Here is a 21,332-nt window from a genome sequence, read left to right as displayed (position 1 = left end):
TTTACAATCTTATAAAGGACAATGGACGAAGGTCTCGAGCTCCTCTAGTTGCTTCAAGCTGGACATGGTCATCGTCCTACCTACCCTTGGGTCAAGAAATCCCTAATAAGAGTGGGGGTTTGGAGGGGAGGATGGCCTTCCCACAAGGGGAAGGATCGTGCAGACTCCAGGTTGGTTGGCTGTCTCTGGACAACGGCATGCTTGGTTTAACAGGCTGGCATCCTTGTTGTATTCTGGGGGCAACAGGGTTAAAGGACATCATTCAATTCGTAACCACTAGATGACAAAAGACAGGTATTAATTTTTCAATGTCCCACATTAGGGAAAAGAAGGGCTTCTTTAGAGGAAGGTATGCCAGGTACATCTCACCTGTCCAAAACCCTTTTGCCCATTATACTTAGTTTGGACTGAGGGAAATATTTTAGGTTTCCCCCCTCTCAGGCCTCTGGGCTCTTTCTGTCCAAGCCATTAGGATAGAAAAGAGAAACCAGTTTTAAAGTGAAGCCCACAGACCACCCTGTCCTTCACCAACCCAGCCACTTAGTTCAGCCAAACCATTGAGTCTCAGGAGGCAGCAATGCAGACAGGATTAAGTGAGGCCTATACGTACAGACAATCACTCAGGTAATGAGATCGTAGGCTTATGCCCTTTGAAGACAGAAAACACATATTAATTTATGTAACATAACCCACACACAAGTTTATAGATCTGTAGGACTGTCTTATCGGAAAGACATCCAGTTGCAAGGCATTTGACATTCTTCTTGCCTGTAAATTAAACATCTTTGATAGTGCCACAGACATAGTTTAACTTTCAAATGAAAACAAATTTTAAATGAAAAGAAACTTTAAAGATGGTTAGCTGCACTACTTTATAGTCTACCACTGGGCATTGTGATCTTCCTTGAATCTTGATTTTTCTCCCTAAGATTACCCTCCTTGTCATTAAAGGGACTGCATTAAGTTCATTTTTAATTTATCCTGTTCATTTGCATAAACACAACAAGAGCAGCAAATGATCACTTATGATCTTTAGTTCTGCTTTGCTGGAACTTACGCAAGGAACATTTAGGGTGACCTTCAGTCTGCCCTTCAGGGCACAGAAGCAGAACCACATACCTGGCATTCAACCTTGCCTGTAAACACCTGTCTTTTCCAGGTCCTCCTGGTTTTCCATTGTGCCTGAAGGTCCCTTCTAGCCATCTTTCAGGAAAACAACCTTTTTTCCTTCCCTGGAAAGATTGCTATGGACCGCTCATCCATCCAAGGTACCAGGCCTTTTATCTCATGGACTTTTATTACCTTTGAAAGTCAGTTCCAGTTGTTCAGGGCTTTTTGGTAACAACCAAAGCCCAAGCATGTCTCCTTTAGGCATGACATTCCAGTCAAAGTGTTAGTCAAAAAAATCGTTATTAACAACTGGTCTTATTAGTTTTATGCAAAGAAACTTAGGTCATTACTTACTTCTTTAGAATGCCAAATTCTGGAGGGATCAGATAGGGAGAAAATATATACAGTGTGAAGGATAATCCTTGTCCTTCTAATGTTCACTGAACTTGCATTTCTATTCTTTATATTTTTATTTTTACCCCCACTAAAAATTTTTCTGTTTGTTTGTTTTTCCATTACAGTTGTCTCACTTTTTTCCCCCTCTTGCTTCTCTGCACCCTGTCCCTCCCTTCTCCCACATTCAGTCCCCACCCAGCTGTCCATGTCCATGGATCATTTATACATGTTCTTTGACTAGACCCTTCCCCTTCTTACCACTTCTCTCCCTCCCATCTCCCCCTTTGTTACTGTTAGTTTATTCCTCGTTTACATACCTCTGGTTCAATTTTGCTCATTTGTTTGTGTTGTTCATTAGTTTCCTTTAACAGGTGATAGCATAAGATAATTTTCTTTTGTTGCCTGGCTTATTTTGCTAAGCATAATTCTCTCTAGTTCCAATCATGTTGTTGCAAATGGTAGAAGTTCCTTCTTTCTTTCAGTACTTATTCATTGTCATTTTCCCCCTTTGTACTCGTGTTCCTCTCTGTCTCTCTCTGTTTCTTCATCTTCTTAAAGCAGACCCTTTAGCATCTCTTGCAATACTGGTTTGGTGGAGATGTATTCTTTTAACCTTCTTTTGTCTTGGAAACTCCTTATTTCACCTTCCATTTTGAATGAGAGCCTTGCTGGGTAGAGTATTCTTGGTTGTAGGCCTTTGTTTTTCATTACTTGGAATATATTTTGCCATTCCCTTCTGGCTTGTAGTGTTTCTGCTGAGAAATCTGATGATAGCCTTATTGGAGCTCGCTTGTATGTTATTAGTTGTTTCTCTCTTGCTGCTTTTAGGATTCTCTTTGTCTTTTAATGTTGCCATTTTAATTATGATGTGTCTTGAAGTGGGCCTTTTGGGGTTCATCTTCATTGGGACCCTCTGTGCTTCTTGGACTTGCATGATTCTTTCTCTCTTCATGTTAGGGAAGTTTTCTGTCATTAGTTTTTCAAAGAGGTTTTCTATTCCTGCTCTTCTTCTTCTCCTTCTGGAATTCCTATGATACGGATATTATTACGTTTCATGTTGTCCTGCAGCTGTCTTAAAGCCTCTTCATTTTTGTTCAGCCTTTTTTCATTTTGTTGCACTGTCTGTGAGTTTTTGTCTACATTGTCCTCCAGCTCGCTGATCCGATCTTCTGCTTCCTCTAGCCTGTTTTTAATTCCTTCTACTGTGTTCTTCAATTCAGAGATCGTATTCTTCATTTCCTCCTGGCTCTTATTGATAGCTTCCATGTCCTTTTTGATGCTGGTATAATTCTCAGTAAGTTCCTTATACTTCTTCTGGAGTTCACTGTAGTTTTTCTGGAGTTCTTTGTAGTTTCCACTGAGTTCATTGAGCTCCATAATACATGCTTTCAATTCCATATCTGATAGTTGGCTCCCCTCTATTTCATTTAGCACTCTTTCTGGGGACTCTGCCTTTCCTTTCGATGGGGGGTTGTTTCTCTGTCTCCCCATTTTTGTGACTCCTATTGTTTGTTGGTGCTTCTTAGAATCCAGCTTAATTTTTTTATAGCATTTTTATTAAATGATCATATGCCAAATATTTATTCGTATGTGGTGGCCTTTCCGCTTTACTCCTTATATGTCAAATGCCTAGAACACAGGCTGGTACATTGTAGCTGTTTAATAAATAACCATTGAATAAACAAACAAATTCGGGGTCTTGGTCATGTTATTCTCTTTGTGGGTAAGCTCATTCCTTACTCTTCCCTTTCCCTGTGTGACTCCAACTAGTTTTCTTAGGGTTCGGGTTTCAGATTCCTCAAGAAATCTTTTCTTATTCCCTCAGCCTAGTTTAGAGCCCTCCATCTTACCCTTCTGTTGAACCTTATAATGCCGTTTTGTAAATTCACTCCATCATTCACTCAAAAAAATATTGAGTGTCGGGCATATCCTAATCCTTGTTCTAGGCCCTGAGGACGCGTAGTGAACACAACACACATAATTTCAACATGCGTCAAGTTTATATTCCAGTGGGGTGGCAGTGAAGGGCAGACGAGAAGTAAGCATGTAAGTACTTACTTAATCAGAGAAGGAAAACTCTGATTCCAAAAAACCTCTGCTGCCTTGCGGCATACCTCTTCAGGGGAAAGGCTAAGGGAGTAAACCCCGACAGAAAGTCCGGAGCCGGAGTCCCTAAGGCGGTTTGACGTTGTAGTCAACACCGGCAACTCCTGCGGCGCACCTGAACCCAAGCTGTATCGACTCCGTCTTTCCCTTGGACCCTTCAGCTGCGAAGAGAGGGGGGGGTCTGCTGCATGGGCAACAGCAGACCCTCCATATTACCCTGCCCAGGCTCTGTAGCTTCAGCATCATCGCAAGATGTCGATTCAACACGGGAGGAGACAGATACCATGTCACTCCTGAGTCGGACTGCACAGCCATTCTCGGCGGTGCAGATAGACTCTTAAGAAGCTACACCATCGTCTCTCGAGACGGACGGCTGCCGACGACTTACTTAATATTTCACATACTTGTTAAGTAACGTGAGGAAACATGAACCCGGGTTAGGGAGATGAGAGAGCCAAGAAAATAGTAGAGGCGATTCTCTTATATAGAGGGAAAGCCTCATGCATTAGATGCTTTGAAGGGGAATCTGTAGGTCCTGAAGGTGCCGTCTCAAGAACAGCCACGAGGTGGCGTCAGGCGGCACAGGTCGCTCAAGGAAGTCGGTTCAGCGCTGGAGCTGCGCGTCTGAAGTGATTCCAGGGTTCTCCAGACTAGTCCTCCACAGGGTTGGTGGGCACAGCAGCTCCTTTCCTGAAACCTCAGAAGGGTTTCACTCCAGTCCGGGGTTCCCAGACTCAGGTTCCTGGGCCTGGCATTGGTGGTACTCTTCTGTTCCAGGTCTCAGCCTGGAGACTGGGTTCAGCCCTGCCAACTCAGTTCAAAGTCAGCACCCAGCAACTTTTCGTGCTGCTGAGGTTGTCCTGCCAAGGAGGGTCCCAACTCAGGCCACCACGCAAAATCTCTGGGTACCCCGAGAGGTTGTAACTGTGGCTGCTGAGGGTCATCCCAGCTGCCTCCTGGAAAGATGGATGTTTTCGTGGAGCCGGGACCGGCACACCAGGTAGGCCACTGAGCCCATGGACTGGATGAGGCTGAGGCTTGTTATTTAGAGAACTTTGGCTTTTACTCTAAGATGCTAAAGCCACAGGAGGGATTTTAGTTTGAACAGGTTCTCTCTGCTGTGTTGATCATAAAGAGCAGACAGGGAGATTAGTTAGAAAGTAATGAAAAGAATTCAGATCGCAGATGACAGGAAAGGTAGTGATAAGTGGTCGAATTCTGAAGATACATTTGGAAACTTTAGCCCACAGGATATGATGAAAAATTGACTGTAGGCAGAAAGAAAGCAGTAGATGATGAATCAGGTGTCTGCTCTGAGTATCTGCAAAGGTGAAGCTTCACTTTACTTAGATTGGGAAGATTACAGAGGAGCGAAGGGGGAAATGGTTAGTTTTGGAGGAATATAGATTTTGGACACTCAAATGAAGAGTTTTGGTAGTCAGCTGTGTGTAAAATATAGAACTCAAGAAAAAGTCCAGAATGGAGATATAAATAAGGGAGTTAACATATAAATGGTATTTAAAGCCATCTGGAGAATGAAAACACCTGAAGTTTGACGACTCAGCTCTGGATAATTCCAACATTTAAAGACTGAGAAGACATGGAAGCACCAGCCAGGGAGGAAAAACCGAGGGAAAAAAAAAGTGATCAGAAGCCAAGGAAATGAGTGTTTTAAGAAGATGGGAATGATTATCTGTGTGAAATGCTAATATGTGAGGTAACATGCTCTCTAGGAATTGTGTGGAGATCATCGGTGGTCTTAATACTGTAAAAATAGCCGGTAAAAGCTTCACTGGAGTAGGTTCAGCAGGGGCTGGGTGCAGATATTTTAGGGGTGGTATGAACAACTTTTTCAAGAACTTTTGCTTCAGAGGGAGCAGAGAAATACTGTAGTAGCTGGAGGGAGATACACTGTTCACCATGTTTGAAATTCCTGTGTCTGTAAGAATGGTAGGAACTACACATTGTGATAACAACTATGTCCATCTTGTTGACTGCTTTTTGTCTTGTACAATGCTTAATTCAAAGCAGATGTACAATTAAATATTTTTGGACCAGTAAGTACCATTTCAGTTAAAATTATAACCCTCTTACGAGCTGGACCCTGAAATCACTCTCCATGTTCCCCAGTGTTCTTCCAGTCCATCATGAATGTCACCTTAAGTGTGATGATTTCCATGTGGATAGAGACTATTTACTATTCTGTTTTGTAGCCATCATTACACTTTCCTTAGAACTCTTCGAAGAGTGTGTGCCCTGCCAAAATGTAAATTGATTGATGAAAATATCATTTATCATCTTTTTTCATAACACATTTCAAATTTTCTTCAAGTTCCAGTACTTACAGAGAGTTTTAAAGCAAGATGAAAACAGCAGAATGAAACTGTGCAACACTTAACTTGTGGCAGCAGTTTGAGCGTTATAAATAGTGGGTAAGAAAAAGAAAGGATGTGCTTAATAAATGTCAGGATTACAGAGCTATATGTTATGTCTACTTCTCACACCTGTGGGGTTTATCTCTCTTTTTTCTTTTTTGAATAAGTAAAAAAACAAGTTTTAGATTTATTAGGAGTGAATCATAGATTTAAAAGCAAGAATTAAAGTATTAAGAAGGAAACTAGCCACAGTGTGAAAGCAAGGATGCAGCCAATTAGACTTTGAACTGACCCAAGGCTGCTTTACCACGCGGAAGGGAAAGCCCAGAGCTGGAGGTGTTGCATGTCATCTCTCACAGAGAAAACATCCCTCACACAGTCCAAAACAGGACCCAGGCACAGGCTCCTAATGTCTTTCTTCAGTGATAAAAAGGACTCATTTATTATTGAAGAAAACATGATTTCTGAAACAATGCCTTTCCAAATAGCCACGGTGTAATAACAAAATCTGAGAATCAGGTAGGAGGATTTGGAAGATGAATTACTGTCTCCTAGGTGACCAACCAAAATGTTCTTTAAATGACAGTGATCGAGATTAAGAGGCTGTGGAGCCAGGACACAAACAAGGACAAAAACCAAATCACACTGTGGGTGGTTTTCCACCTGATAGAGTGGAATCCATCAGCAGATGTGGTCTCAGCTCCCAAAATGGGAGTGATATTTAGCAATTTCATTACTTCAGAAACAAGTATTAAAATGAAGTATAAAAAATAGACCATTAAGTATGTTGAAGAAATGATTCATATTCTTGCATTTCACCCTCATTGATAGTGCTACCGCTAATGGCTGCATACAAATGTGGAAACTAGAAAATGTGTAACCAATATTTCTTTAAAGATAGTACACAAACTGCATACTATGAATTAATATATAATATTATAAAACATTCAGCATCTGCCCTAGCCTTCTCTGAATGATTTCACACACTGTTGGCATAGTAATTGAGGTTTCTCATAGAAATGATTAAAAATTTAGGCATTTCAGACTGGAAAAATATTTTTGTCACGGAATATGTCATAATGGTATATTTCCAAATGGGATTTGACTGGTATGATAAGAAACAGCTGCTATAAAGTCTACCCTGAATCCAAACACTAGAAACGAGAATATAATTTTCCCATATTAAGGGCAGTAATTCATTTTACTTCACTTTTCACTGTGAAGGGCTGAACTCTTAATTGAGTAAAAACTTCCATAGAGAACTGTCTGATAGAGGATGAGGTTCTCCTCTGCCACATTAAGTCTCTGGTTCCTGAGGGAAAGATCTGTCTTCTCAGCTTCAGATATCATCAGACATATGTAAGTGGGTCTATACCTGCTGGCTGGTTCTCAAAGCTTGCATTCATTTTTCACTTAGAAAATGTAATATCAATGTAATTTTGGGCTTCAAAAGTGTAATAGAGTATGATAGTATGGTATGTGTACTATTGGCGTTCGTATGCAGTGCCATTTCTTTGCTCTAACACTAGCCTCATCCACTTACTGCTACCCGACAAAGTACAGTACTGTGAGCAGGAAGTATTAATCACTTCACATTGAGAGTGTGGAGCTATGTATCATTGTGTGGTGAAAAAAATATTGTGGAGAGAACTTTTCTTAATTATATGGTAAGGAACTTGAGTTTCAAAATAGTAGAGATAATTACCCATTGTATAAATTTTGGAAAATGTATATTATTGAGGAAAATCATTTATAATTCTACCACACAGAGCTAGCCTTTCCTAGCATATTGGATTTCTTAAAACTGGGAAATGGCCTCTTTTAGTTAACAGTAATCCACTTTTTAATTGAGTTCATAATGAATTTTTCTTGTTGTTCTTCATAAGCATGGCTTTAATAGTTTTATAGTGTTCCATTGTATAAATGTACAGCGTTTACCAAACTAGTCACTTTTTGTTGTAAATTTAACTTTTTTCACATTCTCTGCTGTGATAAATGCCTTTTTATATAAATTATTTTAAACATGCCTGAATAAATTTTCTTAGGGTTTCCTTAGGATAAATTTTTGAAGTGGGATGACTAGATTTAAGGGTGCAAACATTTCTAAATATCACTGATACACATTTCAAAATGCTGATTTGAAATATCTTTACTATATTTTTTCATTTATCGTTTCTTTCAACAGATGTGTATGAAGTCTTTTGATGTACAAGATACTGTGCAATTATCAATTCTTGGAATACATCTGTGAATATGATACTATCTCTTACATCAAATGGTTTACATTCTACTAGGAGAGACAACAAGTAAACAATTACAATTCAGAGAGATAATGGCAATGTTAGAGTACCATTACCCAGCTTATGTATAAGTATAAATAGTTAGGCCCAGGGTCACAAAATGATGAGAAAGAAACAGTCTTCGTGTGAGGGGAGGTAAGTTCCTTAGGGAAAAGGCAGGTTAGAATAAAGAGATTAAGAAAACAGATTTTCCTCATAATAGACTATCAGGATTTGAGGGGAAAGTGGCAAAAGGGAGAAATGGTGCAGCCTTTTTTGGGTGAAGAGGGAGTTGTAAGGGTGACTTGGGAGTCTGCACAGTTTTTGCGATAACACGAACAGGATCGCAGGGCACAGTGAGATCAGTCCCAGAAGTGCGCAGACTGGTGTTGGGTAGAGGGAAGTGGGTTTCTGTGGAGGGAGACTCTCTTCTCCTGAGGAGGGGGCAATTTTCTTTGAAGCACTTTAAATATGGGAAAAACAAGAATATTTCAGGAAAATTAAAAAGTATTATTTTCTTTTAGGATTCTCTCATTTGCGTCACCTCTTGTGAGATATGACCTAACTGCTTAATTTGGAAGCCATTTGTTGCTCTGGATTTAGAGGAGCTATTTTTTCAATGAGAGTAGAAACCTGTGCTTCATTTTCACTCTGGGACCCTAGCCCTACTAGAATTGTATAGTACAGAGATGATGTCCTCTGATGAAGCTCAGAGCTCCCAATTTTCCCCTCCCCTGTCATAAGCACAAACACTGGGGGCAGAGGATCAGAGGTCCCCAGCGGTCCCCAGCTGTAGTCTGTGATCAAGGGAAGGGGTGAAATTTGACTTATAAAAATACTCAAGAAATGAGCAAAATCTTTACTGATATAACTGCATTGTTAATTTAAAAATAATTTTGCAATGAATTTTTGATACGATTGTCAATATATCATTAAAATTAGGACAAAAGGTACTGGGAAATCCCCAATGAATCATCTCGGTGCCCAAACATATTCTTTCCTGTTACCATTGTGTAATAGCAGCCCTCCCTTGTCGTCATGATTGGGGTCAATTTTCTCTGCCACAGTGTCTTGTATAGCACTCTCTTGGCTTCTAGACTCTTGTTAGGCAAATGGTAGAAGTGCTCTCTTTGGTGAATCAGGACTTTCACACCTGCAGAACATAGAATGTGTTTGGTAATCAAAATTCTCCAAGTAGGCCAGTGAGAATGAGGCTAAGCTGCACCTCTCCAACCTGCACCCTTGGGATCCTGGATCTTTGTATCTAATAATGATTAAAAACAACAAAAAGAAAAAAAAAACTATTATTGATTTAGGACATATACTTCATCTTGGAGGATATTGCCCTATCTTTGCATGGTATCATCTTCAAATTGGCCCCTCAACTCTGCCTTTAAACAGCCATCCCATTGCTGTGTCAGATGATGTGCTGTGTTTTAGGACTGGCAGATCTCATGTTTATATGCCTGCTAGTCAGCTTCTGTTCTTTAAAGTCGGTTACTTGGTCCAGTACAATGTCAGGTCAGATGCCATGTCAGAAAAATAAGCACCCTCTAAGCCCTGAGACTGTGGAGCTGGTTCAGTCACTACAGTGGGTGACATAGGGGTCTTTGCAGCTTACTTGCACTCTCTGGTCCTATTATGCTCAGTTTTGAATATATCATTGCCATTTTATAATGGATTTCTACTGGCCTGCACAACCATATGAATTGGTGGGCCAGCTAATACAGTTCTAGCTGCATGTTCACTTGATTTCTGTCTACAAGGATCCAATAGTATAACAGTAATAGTTTTTTCAGTGGCGTATAATTTCTGTTGAAGTTGGTATGGTCTTGCTTCAGAACCTGAGGAGACTCAGTTGTGATTTTCCTATTGGGACTTGCCATAAATTCTATGCAGCACAACTTTCTACCACCAGCATTTTTAAATTGTTTGGTCTTTTGATTCATTAGGCTCATCTAAAATTGTCTAAAAGTGTTGCTTCCACTACAGATTGGACCTATTGCAAAATATCTCCCTTCTTCAGGCCCTGTAAAAAGCTGGCAGCTTTCAATGTCACTTGGTAAATGCATTGGAACCATATTCCCAAATGTGGTTATTTTGCCTCCAGTATGTGAAGAGGCCTACCAGGTTTCCTAGAGGTGGAAGATGCCAGGTGTGATAATTAGAGTGTTGCTTTGAGAAGGGAGGTTGTGGTATGCTCCTGATTAAGGGCCCATTACATATTCATTTTATGTGATAGGTATCTGAATCTTTGTAGACATTATCTTCTACCCCATCGAATGAATTTATTTTATTAAGGCCTCCAAAATACTTCTCACTTATTATGTTTTTTCTGATTAAATGATGTCATCTATAAAGTGAACCAGTGTGATGTTCTGCAGAAGGTTCAGTAAGTTTGGACTTTTTTTTCTATTTGGCAAAGAACAGGAGTGTTAATATAGATTTCATACAAGACTTTAAATATATACTGTTGTTTCTTCCATTGACTGAACTCTGGTTTTCTTTCCTGATAACTATGGAAAATAAAGTGTTTAAAAAACAAAGGCCTTACATTAGGGCCCTGAGGCTATGTTAATCTGCTCTACAAAGATACCGCATCTGCACAATAGTTATCATTGAAGTTACAATTTGTTTGAATTTGAAGTTGTGGACTGTCACCATCCAGGAGCCCTCTGGGCATCTTAGAGGCAAAGATTGGTGAATTAAATGGATTTGGTTGGGGAACACTATCTTTGTTCTCCCTAGGTGTTTAAGAGTGCATTAATTTCTGTAATTTCTTCTGAGATACAGTATTGTTTTTGATTTAGCATCTTGGCCAAGTGGTGGGGTTTCAGAATATTCTATTTGACACTCCTGTTATAATAATTCTTAATTTTCAGAGTAAGAATCCAATATGGGGATTTTGCCAACTATTTAGTATTTCTCTTCCAACCATATATTTGGAGACCATGAAAATGACCACCAAGTAGGTCTGTGGACCTAATTAACCCACTGTGAACTGGATCAGTCCCAGGACTTCACATGATTCTCATATCAACCCTTTCATTCCCCTCCCTCACAACTCTAGCAGGAGGACCATGATAACATTTCCAGTCCGTAAGTCCGTTAGGACCATGTCTCCAGTAGTCTTTGAAATGTCTGGGTATTTTCCATTCTACAGTGTACAGTAGTCCCCCTTATCCAGTGTTATACTTGCAGTGGTTTTATTTACCCATGGTCAACCATGGTTCAAAAATATTAAATTAAAAACCCAGAAATATTCATAAATTTTAAATTGTGTGTCATTCTGAATAGTGTGATGAGATGCCATGCCATCCCCCTCTGTCCCACCTGGGATGTGAATTATGTCCTTGTCAAGTGTATCCATGTTGTATATGCTACCTGCCCACTAGCCATCTTTGTTTTCAGATTGACTGTCATGGTATCTTAGTACTTAACATTTTAAGTAACCCTTATTATATAATGACTCCAAAGCCATTCACATAACTTTTATTACAGTATATTGTTATAATTGGCCTCTTTTATTATTGTTGTTGCTAATTTCTTACTGTGCCTAAATTATAAACTAAACTTTATCACAGATATATATGAATATATATTCATCTATATTAAAAAGCATAGTATATCGGGTTTGGTATCATCTGTGGTTTCAGGCATCCACTGCGGGGCTTGGAACATATCCCCCCGTAGATAAGAGGAGACTACTGTATGTTCACCCTTTGTGGAAGGACTGGGAGAATCATTATCATGTAAACCTTCTGTGGTGTTGCAGAGTGCTTTCTCCTGAGGACTTGAACTTTGCAGGTATTAAAACTGACCTATGTCCAGAAATTAGGCAAGGATTGTAACTTCTTGTTGGAGCAGCTACTCTCAATTTCCCATTGTTTATTCTTCATTTTCATTCATTGTATAGATTAATAATTCATTATTCTATGGTTATATTAAGAGTGGATTATTCATCTACTTTACCTAGCAGCACTATGCTCCGCATACTGTCGTCATAGCTGCCGGTGGGTCTGGCACCCTGGTTCACTGCTGCTTGTTACAATAACTGAGTCTACCTTGCTTTGACACTGCCATTGAGCCTCTCATGTTTAGCAATGTTGTTATCCTCATTGCTATCAGGAAACATTTTTTTAGATATTCCTGATATGAATGTAATGTATTACCAAGTTTAGGAAACAGTGCTTTGACATATTAATATGATTTTGACTTTAGATATGATACAGTATCATAAACATATATCAATGGACAGAATATATAAAACTGTATTAATTATTTTAGATCAGTTTTTAAAAAAACTGTCCCTGATTTAAGATTTATTGTGGAGCCACGCACTAATCAGTGCACCTATTTTAGAATGTGTTTGAATCATTATGTTTTTGGTTTAGTTTGGTACAATAGGTAACCTTGCTCTAAATAATAAAAATTGCAAGCTAAAAAAATGTATAGGTCTCTAATAAGAGTTTTGTTCTGTCAATTTCTTCCCCATGCTATATGTGTACAGTACACATTTTAAATATAGATAACCTTATTAGTTTCAGTTCATTTCTTCTTACATTTAACATTTATCTACCATTTGTCCTCGAGATCTCATATTCTGTCATTTCATGTTAGCTGTTTCTTCAGCTTTGGGTAATGTATGAAATAGGTAATTTGCCTTTGCTTCTCTCCAGTTTCATTGATGTAACGGTTGAACAAGAAAGGATCAAGATCAGAATTCTGCATTTTACCTTCTTAACAGTGATAAAAGTCTATTAATCAGTACCACTTCTGGGCTGCAGTTGCTCAATGAGCATGATGCATATAGTTGTTCTGTTATCCAGTTCATATTTCATTTTGTCCAGAAGGGAATCATCACAGTGTTCGTCAGATACATTGCTAAAACAGAGCCGTTATATGTACAGCAGTTTTTTTGTATTATTAAAACAATTATAATAGATACACTTTGATAAAGAGCTTGCTGAGCACTTAAATTATCTCATTTAATTGTCATCACATCATTAGAAATTAGGTACTGTTATTATATTAATTTTACAGATAAGAAAATTTGTGGATAAAAGAGGTTAGGTAATATGTCTATATTAGTTCAACCCCTGAATTCATTCAACTCCAAAGAATGTTGCCAGAATAACAATTGTATCAAAAAATTAACTGATAAATAAAAAGCAGAAGTCATCATTTTGTGCAGTTTAAAGCTACCACCGTCATAGTGCTCTGCCTTTTCTCTATTTCCTGTTCTAAATTTCAGATTTAGTTTCTAATTCTTTTATATTCTTAAAAGTTTTAGGAAAATTTTAAAAAACAGAGGTTCCAATTAGTTAGTGCCAATATTTTAAATAAACCATTCAGAAAAACACCCATGGAAAAAATTCTTCTAAAGAGATTCCTGAGATTGGGAATTCCAATTAAAGTGAAATAGACTTATCATAACAAATACTGCAATACTAACAACACTTCTCCAGATATGGGTGCTGCTAAGAGATTGATGGCACTGCAGTGACTTTATCATGTATATTAAATTAAGTATTTGTCATCTGCTATATCATTTTTATTATATAATTAAAATCAGTTTTATAATAATTTCCATATAGACTATTGCATTGTTTAATTCATTTAACAATCAGAGTGTTCTTCCATTTATTTATATGGAGTTGTTAAATCTTTAATTCCTATTTAATAATATATGCTTAGTCATCATCGTTTCAAATAGAGAAAGAGGGTGTGGAGAACAGGGAACATAGGTTTTTAAAATATATCTTATTGATTATGCTATTCCAGTTGTCCCATTTTTCCCCCTTTGCCCTCCTCTGCCTGGTACCCCCATTCCCTCTCCAACAATCCCCCCTACCTTAGTTTATATCTATGGGTCTTGCATATAAGTTCTTTGGCTTGTCCATTTCCTATACTATTCTTTTTTTTTTTTAAGTGTATTTTATTGATTATGTTGTTACAGTTGTCCCAATTTCTTTTTCCTTTGCTCTCCTCTTCCCAGTACCCTTCTTCCTTCCAGCAATCCCACCCCCTTTAGTTCATGTCCATGCGTTGTGCAGATTAGTTCTTTGGCTTCACCCTTTCCTATATTTTTCTTAACTTCCCCCTGTCTATTTTGTACCAACCAATTATGCTTCTTAGTCCCTGCACCATGTCTCCATTTCTCCCATTTCCCCCTCCCAGATGATAACACTTCAAATGATCCCCATACCTATGATTCTGTTCCTATTCTGGTTGCTTGCTTAGTTTATTTTTGTTTTTTATTTTACATTCTGTTATTGATAGTTTTGTGTTTGTTGTCATTTTAATGTTCATAGTTTTTATCTTAGTCCCTTTAACATTTCATATAATAATGGCTTAGTGATGATGAACTCCTTTAGTTTTACCTCATCTGGGAAGCACTTTGTCTACCCTTCCATTTTAAATAATAGCTTTGCTGGATAGAGTAATCTAGGTTGTAGGTCCCTGCCTCTCATCACTTTGAATGCTTCTTTGCCTGTGAAGTTTCTTTTGAGAAATAAGCTGACAGTCTTATGGGAACTCCTTTGTAGGTAACTCTTTGTTCTTCTCTTGCTGCTTTTAAGATTCTCTCTTTACCTTTAACCTTTGGCATTTTAATTATGATGTGTCTTGGTGTGGTCCTCTTTGGGTCCAAGTTGTTTGGGACTCTCTGTGCTTCCTGGACTTGTCTATCTACTTCCTTCACCAAATTGGGAATTTTCCTTCATTATTTTTTCAAATAAGTTTTAATTTCTTGCTCTTCCACTTCTCCTTGTGGCATCCCTAGCATGTGGATATTGGCACTTTTGGAGATGTTCCAAAATCTTCTTATACTATCCTCATTTTTTGTTTTTTGTTTTAAGTATATTTTATTGATTATATTGTTGCAATAGTTCCAATTTTTTTCCTTTGCTCCCCTCTGCCCTGCACCGCCCCGCCCCCAACAATCACACCCCAAGTCCATGCCCATGGGTTGTACATACAAGCTCTCCTGCCTCACTCTTTTATATATTCTTCTTCTTTTTTTAAAATAATTAATTATTTTAACAATAAAAATTAACAATCCCTCCTCTCAGACTTAAGACCCTTTATAATCTTATAAAGGACAATGGGCGTAGGTCTCGAGCTCTTCTAGCTGCTTCAAGCTGGATATGGTCGTCATCCTACCTACCCTTGGGCCAGAAATCCCTAATAAGAGTGGGGATGTGGAGGGGAGGGTGGCCTTCCCACATGGGGAAGGATCGTGCAGACTCCAGGTCGGTTGGCTGTCCCCGGACTACGGCATGCTTGATTTAACAGGCTGGCATCCTTGTTGTATTCTGGAGGCAACAGATTTGGCAACAGGGTTAAAAGACATTATTTAATCCATAACCAATAGATGACAAAGGCAGGTATTAATTTTTCAGTGTCCCACATTAGGGAAAAGAAGGGCTTCTTTGGAGGAAGGTGTCCCAGGTACATCTCACCTGTCTAAAACCCTTTCGCCCATTATACTTAGTTTGTACTGAGGGAAATATTTTAGGTTTTCCCCCTCTCAGGCCTCTGGGCTCTTCCTGTCCAAGCCATTAGGACAGAAAAGAGAAACCAGTTTTGAAGTGAAGCCCACAGACCACCCCATTCTTCACCAATCCAGCCACTTAGTTCAGCCAAACCATTGAGTCTCAGGAGGCAGCGCTGCAGACAGGATTAAGTGAGGCCTATACGTACAGACAATCACTCGGGTAATGAGATCATAGGCTTATGCCCTTTGAAAACAGAAAACACATGTTAATTTATGTAACATAACCCACATACAAGTTTCTAAATCTGTAGGACTGTCTTATTGGAAAGACATCCAGTTGCAAGGCATTTGACATTCTTCTTGCCTGTAAATTAAACATCTTTGATAATACCACAGACATAGCTTAACTTTCAAATGAAAACATATTTTAAATAAAAAGAAACTTTAAAGACGGTTAACTGCACTACTTTATAGTCTACCACTGAGCATTGTGATTTTCCTTGATTCACGATTTTTCTCAATAAGATTACCCTCCTTGTCATTAAAGGGACTGCATTAAGTCAATTTTTAATTCATTCTATTAATTTGCATAAACACAACAAGAGCAGAAAATGATCACTTATGATCTTTAGTTCTGCTTTGCTAGAATTTACGCAAGGAACATTTAGGGTGACCTTCAGTCTGCCCTTCAGGGCACAGAAGCAGAACCACATACCTGGCATTCAGCCTTGCCTGTAAACACCTGTCTTTTCCAAGTCGTTCTGGTTTTCTATTGTGCCTTAAGGTCCCTTCTAGCCATCTTTCAGGAAAACAACCTTCATTTCTTCCCTGGAAAGATTGCCATGGACCGCACATCCAGCCAAGGTACCAGGCCTTTTATCTCGTGGGCTTTTATTACCTTTGAAAGTCAATCCCAGTTCCTCAGTGCTTTTTGGTAACAACCAGAGCCCAAGCTTGTCTCCTTTAGGCATGACATTCCAGTCAAAGTCTTAGTCAAAAGTATCTCTGTTAACAACTGGTCTTATTAGTTTTATGCAAAGAAACTTATGTCATTACTTATTCTTCAGGGTACCAATTTCTGGGGGGATCAGATAGGGAGAAAAATATACAGTGTGAATGAAAATTCTTATTCTTCTAATATTCACTGAACTTGCATTTCCATTCTTTATATTTTCATTTTTTTCCCCCACTAAAATTTTTTTTGTTTGTTTTTCTATTACAGTTGTCCCACTTTTTTCCCCCTCTTGCTTCCCTGCATCCTGCCCCCCCTTCTCCCACATTCAGTCCCCACCCAGTTGTCCATGTCCATGGGTCATTTATACATGTTCTTTGACTATACCCTTCCCCTTCTTACCCCCTTCTCTCCCTCCCATCTACCCTTTTGTTACTGTTAGTTTATTCCTCGTTTACATACCTCTGGTTCAATTTTGCTCATTTGTTTGTGCTGTTCATTAGTTTCCTGTAATAGGTGATAGCATAAGGTATTTTTCTTTTGTTGTCTGACTTATTTCGCTAAGCATAATTCTCTCTAGTTCCATCCATGTTGTTGCAAATGGTAGAAGTTCCTTCTTTCTTTCAGTACTTATTCATTGTCATTTTACTCCTTTGTACTCATGTTCCTCTATGTCTCTCTCTGTTTCTTCATCATCTTAAAGCAGACCCTTTAGCATCTCTTGCAATGCTGGTTTGGTGGAGATGTATTCTTTTAGCCTTCTTTTGTCTTGGAAACTCCTCATTTCACCTTCCATTTTGAATGAGAGTCTTGCTGGGTAGAGTATTCTTGGTAGTAGGCCTTTGTTTTTCATTGCTTGGAATATTTTTTGCCATTCCCCTCTGGCTTGTAGTGTTTCTGCTGAGAAATCTGATGATAGCCTTATTGGAGCTCCCTTGTATGTTATTAGTTGTTTCTCTCTTGCTGCTTTTAGGATTCTCTTTGTCTTTGAATGTTGCCATTTTAATTATGATGTGTCTTGAAGTGGGCCTGTTGGGGTTCATCTTCATTGGGACCCTTTGTGCTTCCTGGACTTGCATGACTCTTTCTCTCCTCATGTTAGGGAAGTTTTCTGTCATTAGTTTTTCAAAGAGGTTTTCTATTCCTTGCTCTTCTTCTTCTCCTTCTGGAATTCCTATGATATGGATATTATTACGTTTCATGTTGTCCTGCAGCTGTCTCAGAATCTCTTCAGTCTTGTTCAGTCTTTTTTCATTTTGTTGCACTGTCTGGGAGTTTTTGTCTACATTGTCCTCCAGCTCGCTGATCCAATCTTCTGCTTCTTCTAGCCTGTTTTTAATTCCTTCTACTGTGTTCTTCAATTCAGAGATCGTATTCTTCATTTCCTCCTGGCTCTTATTGATAGCTTCCTTTTTTTTTTTCATGCTGGTGTAACTCTCTGTAAGTTCCTTGTAGTATTTCTGGAGTTCCTTGTAGTTTCCCTGGAGTTCTTTGTAGTTTCTGCTGAGCTCATTGAGCTTCTCCATTATCCATGTTTTGAATTCCATATCTGATAGCTTACTCCCCTGTATTTCATTTAGCACTCTTTCTGGGGATTCTACCTTTTGTTTTGATGGGGGGTTGTTTCTCTGTCTCCCCATTTTTGTGAGTCCTATTGTTTGTTGGTGCTTCTTAGAATGATCTGCACTTCCTGGACCTGTCCCTGGTGGCATCAGATCATGTACCAGTCTGGGTCTAGGCAGCTTGTTGGAGACTTCCAGAGATCTACTGCCTTTGCCTGACTTCTTTAGTTGTTAATCTATTCAATCTGTGATTACCAATCAGGCTTAAGGACCGTGGGTGTGGCAGCTTAATTCCTGTAAGCAGGGCTTTTGCTTCCCCTCAGGCTGACACCACTTGGAGGGGAATGGTCTGCCTGCAGTGTGGGGATGAGTCAGCACTGGGACCTGGTCGGCCGCTCCCGCAGTTCTCCCCTCAAAGCCACCGCACCAAACTCTCCCCAAGTGTCTCCAGTCCTCTGTGCCTTCCCTCTGCTTGAGCCCAAGGTGAATGGGGACCAAAATATTTTTGTATGTGATCCACTTAAGAGCTCTTTTTCTCCTGCTGTTTCTCTCCAGCTAGCAAGAAACCCTGTGACTTTTCGCTTTTCAAAGTTGGATACTACTTGACTTTCCACTCTGATGCTGTAGGCTGGGAAACCCAGCTGGGGGTTTAGACTCTGCCCTTCTCAGGAGGAACCCCCGACTGCTGAGCTGTTTCTCAGTCCCTTCAGCTGCCACCCGTGTGAGCCCAGCCAGCCCTTCCTCATCTCCGCATTCCCTACCAGTCACATTGTGATGTAGCGGCCTTTCTATCTCTCCATGGTTATAAGACTTCTCTCCAGCTAGTGTTTGGTGGTTAATCCAGATGATCTCTCCAAAATTAAGTTGTAAATCCAGACTAGTTCTGGGAGGAGGTTAGTGTAGCTTCCACTTACTCTTCCCCCATCTTGTTTCTCCTCCTTTTTTTAAAATTCTTTTTTCTTCTTGCTGTTCTAATTGAATGCTTATTTCTTCCTTATGCTCCAAATCATTGATTTGAATCCTAACTTGATCTCCTCCACTTTTGGGTCCCTCTAGATTTTTCTTTATTTTATTTATTATAACCTTCATTTCTTCCTTTATATTGTTGCTATACTCAATGTGTTCTTTGAGCATCCTGATAACCAGTGTTTTGAATTCTGCATCTAATAGATTGGTTTTTCTCTGTTTTTCATTTAGTTCTTTTTCTGGGGTTTTGCTCTGTTCTTTCATTTGGGCCATGTTTCTTTGTCTCCTCAATTTGGCAACCTCCCTGTGCTTGTTTCTGTGTATTAGTGTAGAGCTGCTTTGACTCCTCGTCTCAGTAGCTTGGCATATTGTAGAAAATTCTTCTGTAAATTGTGTGGGGTGGAGCCTTATGTAATTGCCCAGGTAGGACAACTGGCTTCACTGCTCTGTGTTGCTATGTGGGGAGAGGTCTCAGAGAGGAGATAGTGCCTCTGCCTGGCTTCTGGAGGTTTGCCTTGCAGACACCCTCTGCTTCTAGCACCCTTCCAGCTGTTGCCTTGGTGCTGAATTTCAGAATGTGTGTCTGCATACAATTTAAGTCCTTGAGCGCCCTTTAATTGGAGTCTTCTGAAAATCCAGCAGTTTCTTCCACCGCCCCAACCCCCACTGGTTTTTACAGCCAGAAGTTATGGGAGTTTATCTTCCTGGAGCTGGAACTCTGGGCTGTGTGGTCTGGCCTGGAGCTTGAATTTCTCACTCTCAAGATACCCCTCCCAATTTTTACCCATCACATGTGAATGTGGGATGCCCATTCTGCCACCACCACCTCTCCACACCACACCTCATCTCCATGCCTCTCTGCCCTCTCTGTGTCTCCGCCCCCCCTACCTATCTGATGAATATAGCTTCTTTAAATCCTTGGTGTTGGACTTCCATACAGTTTGATTTTTTAATAATTCTGGATGTTATTTGTTTTGAGGTCCAGTTGTAATTCTTTCTGTTGTTTCATGAGGAGGTGAAGTGTGTCTTCCTACTCCTCCATCTTGACTGGAAGTTGAGAACATAAGTTTTAAATACTTTTGTAGTCCTCATATTTTATGGTAAAATGCTTTGCCATGATAGCAGTCATTAAATAATTGTATTGATTTTGTTTCAGACCACATCTATTCTTCTGCCATAAAAAAGTTTATATTAACTTACTAGTTGGAGTGCTTTTTAAAAATGTAACAAGTATAAGTTTATTTCTATTTTTTAAAAAATGAATTAAATTGTTTTGCCGAAGTTAAAGTATACAAGAGGGGCTTTGTGGTATTTAAACATTTGAAAAATTTAATATTTGAGTAGTGAAAAAATCTATTCTCTATAGTGTCAGACATAATCCCTAGGATGTCATTAATTTTATTTCATAAAATTGAGAGAAAAATATATAATTATATTTTATAATATAATTATATATAATTAGAGTGTTATATAATTTAAAGGGAGAATATAGATAAATAAGGATGGAGATTCAAAATTAAAATTTGATAAACCAACTCTCAGAAACCTAAAAAGTTAAGGTTTTAGAGGAAACAAGCTTATAAGTGAACTTTTAATATGTTCTGATATAAATGAAATGGAAGCAAAATATGGATGGACTATCTGCTATACCATTTTCTATAGTGGTTTTCATGAAATTTGGAAGAGTATGTATGTTTATACCTGGAGTATACTAAGAAAGGACTTAGTATACATCTTTTATATGCTATTATGAAGTATAATTTTAAGAGAATTATATTATATACAGTTATCCTCATATTTATTACACATTGGAAATCTTATTATCAGATCATTTTTTACAGACCAGCGGTCTGCTTTGGGAAGTGCTGTCCTAGTATGACCATGAACTTACAAGAATGGTGTTAGGATGGTCATAGCATTTACATATGTAACAACATAACTCACTTTAACAGCATTATATACAGCAGGAATAATAACAAGGAAAGGATAGGTCTACTTCTTGGGGCAGACAGGGAATATTAATAAATGAGAGCAATACTCATATTTTATCACTTCTGCAAGTAAGGGGTAATCTTCAAAATAGGCCTA

This window comes from Furipterus horrens, unplaced genomic scaffold (genome assembly GCF_987537825.1).
Source record: "Furipterus horrens unplaced genomic scaffold, mFurHor1.1.pri manual_scaffold_6, whole genome shotgun sequence".
Classification (NCBI taxonomy): Eukaryota; Metazoa; Chordata; class Mammalia; order Chiroptera; family Furipteridae; genus Furipterus; species Furipterus horrens.
Note: the sequence above shows the minus strand (reverse complement) of the source record.